A 2,596-nucleotide genomic window follows, 5' to 3' on the forward strand; every position below is an offset into this window, starting at 1 on the left:
GTGAGGGATTTCCACAAATAGAGGGTCTAGACCGCCTCAGTCCCACCATGGTTGGGGCTGAGGCAAAAAAAAATTATGATTATGGCCAGAAGTGGCACTCTGAGACTTAAATTTGAATATAATTTTCTATTTCTCTCACATTAAAAAAAAAATATGAACAATTTTGGGGGACCTGGTCCTGCTGCTCCCCCTCCCCCCCCTCCTGAATTCGCCACTGAAGAGTAATAAAAATAAACTATGGATAATGGTTTTTTTTGTGTCATTCAAGTTTATCTCACAGATGGTAAAAATCCAATAGTGCCTTCTGTTCATCAATCATGTATTGAAATATGATTGTTTACATGAAAACCCCTTAACCTCAAGATGACACCAGACATTTTAAAATGAAGCAACTTCAAATTACAAAATATGACATGTCTAATTCTGTAACAGAAATTCAATTAATCAATTATCTGAAAGATAATTTTAGTAGATGTATTCAATTTTATTTCTTTTAAAATATTATTGTTTATTCATTCTTTTTATTTATAGATTTTTATTGAAAAATACATAAAATATGATACAGTACATACAATAAAATGTCAAGTATATAAATTACATCAAGTATTTGCTGGATATGAAATCTGCTTCACTACCTTGGTCTTTTATAATTTAATTGATGTAAAACATAACTTTTTTGATTATTTACAGTATGGTATGTTTTATGTAACAGTTTAATGTCAATTGAATCTCTTCATATTGACATTTGTATGATTTACTAAATTTTTACTGAAAAACTTACGAAAAAAATATATAAGCCTATTTGGATTGCTTATTTTGTCAGTCTCAAGTAATTTGTTAACTTTAAATTATAAAATAAAAAAGGACAATATTTTTTGCTGTGGAAGTACATAACTTATTTCTTCCTTATAAACAAGCAAATTTTAATTGAATTGTTTTTCTGGAGAGTAGGCATATTATCCCTAACAATTTTTATTGTTTTTATCATAAACAATTTGTTATTATTATTGTTTATTTTCTTATTTGTTTTATTTTTTAGTTTATTTTTTCTGTTCAACTTGTTTGTAGGCTGCATTTCCACTTTAATTTTTGTTAGGCATCCATAGTTGAATGTGATTCTAAACATTTGATTACTATTGCTTTTAAAAATATTAAAATACTCCCACAATAAATTATAAAAATATTTACATTAACCACTTTGCCATTAAAAGTACAAATTGTTCGCCCACCATGTTCTTTTTTTAAACAACAGATGGCTTTGTGTAGCATGAACACTGATATTCCTTGCCCCTGTCTTTTCAGAATTTATGCTCATTTACAAATTACTGTAAACATGGAGCTATTAATATTTGCTCCATGCTGTAAATGATGAATGATTTTTAATGTATTTTAAACACTTGTGTCTCCTTAAGTCCCTAACTGCTTTGTTAACATTGTTTTTATGAGTACTTCCCTTGAGCTCTGTGTATTAATATACAGGTATCTCTTAACAACTAGAATAGAGTACCTCCAATATGGCTTTTTCATTAATTTTTTTTTTGTTGGTCTATGCTTTTATTAGTTTTAAATTTTAAAGTATGGTAATTCAAATTTGATATATATGATTACTTATATAATGTTTGCAACATTTATGATTATTTTGCCATTCAAGTCCAAAATTCCTACAAAATAACATAGGAAGTCTGTATTTTATTTATATAGGGATATTACACCACCTGTTGTCCCCTACACATTTGTACACTGTTACAAAATATACTGACACACTACTGTATTCCATATGAATTTCAATTAAGCACAGCGCTCATTGCACTTCACTCATACATGGCCAGTGGCGTATGTAGGCCTATTCATATGGGAGGGAATGATGATGGGGTGGGGGCTGGAAGGTTAAGTGAGGGGCTTGATAATAAAATGAAGGGATGTTAGCCAACAAGGTGGTACGAGATGATTTTTATCTATTTAGAGCACCCTAGGGTGGGAGAAGAGAGTGCTGCACAAGTTTCTTGGGGAGATCCCTCACCAAAAATAGGCCTATGCCACTGTTCATGGCACTTGCGTTGGTCTGCCGATCTTTACTAAAATGCATGCAAGTTATTCTTAGACATAGTGTGAAACACAAATCAAATTTCTGTTCACAGCACATACATTTCTATTTTAGGTTTAAAACAGGAGGATCATTGCTTCCTGAGACTGTCCATGTATGCTTATGGGTATGTGTACAAATTGATCTAGGAGAGAACATGTGGTGGTAACTCGCATATGAAGGTTGTACAGGTATGTTGAAAATCTAATATTTTCAAAATAGTAATTAACATAAGTTTAGATTTATATACAATTTTATTTACAAAACAAAATGTTTTTTTTTTTTCAATAAAAGGGAAGGTCAACATTTACCACCATTCCTATAATAAACTACAGTAAATGTAATGGTAAGGGGAATAACCCATAACTCGCAGCGTCATTGTGCTGAATTGCATATGTGCGTGGTTCGTGACTACCTAGCAGCCGTAAAGAGGTGCTTATTGGTAGATACATGTTCACATCATTCCACAACGACAGGGGCTGAAATGAACCATAACATCGGGGTAACCCCCTA

At 31.6% G+C, this 2,596-nt stretch overlaps 1 long non-coding RNA gene across 1 annotated transcript in view; it reads left to right on the top strand.

Annotated features, from left to right (window-relative positions):
* Window positions 1-2,275, top strand: part of LOC117116358 — a 16,739-nt gene extending 14,464 nt beyond the window's left edge. Inside the window, exon 3 of the long non-coding RNA XR_004446733.1 lies at window positions 2,159-2,275. This is a non-coding gene — a long non-coding RNA (uncharacterized LOC117116358). The remainder of the gene's footprint in view (window positions 1-2,158) is intronic.
* Window positions 2,276-2,596: the final 321 nt, after the last annotated feature.

This window comes from Anneissia japonica, unplaced genomic scaffold (assembly GCF_011630105.1).
Source record: "Anneissia japonica isolate Jap-2015-1 unplaced genomic scaffold, ASM1163010v1 scaffold288144_len532060_cov191, whole genome shotgun sequence".
NCBI classification, from domain to species: Eukaryota; Metazoa; Echinodermata; class Crinoidea; order Comatulida; family Comatulidae; genus Anneissia; species Anneissia japonica.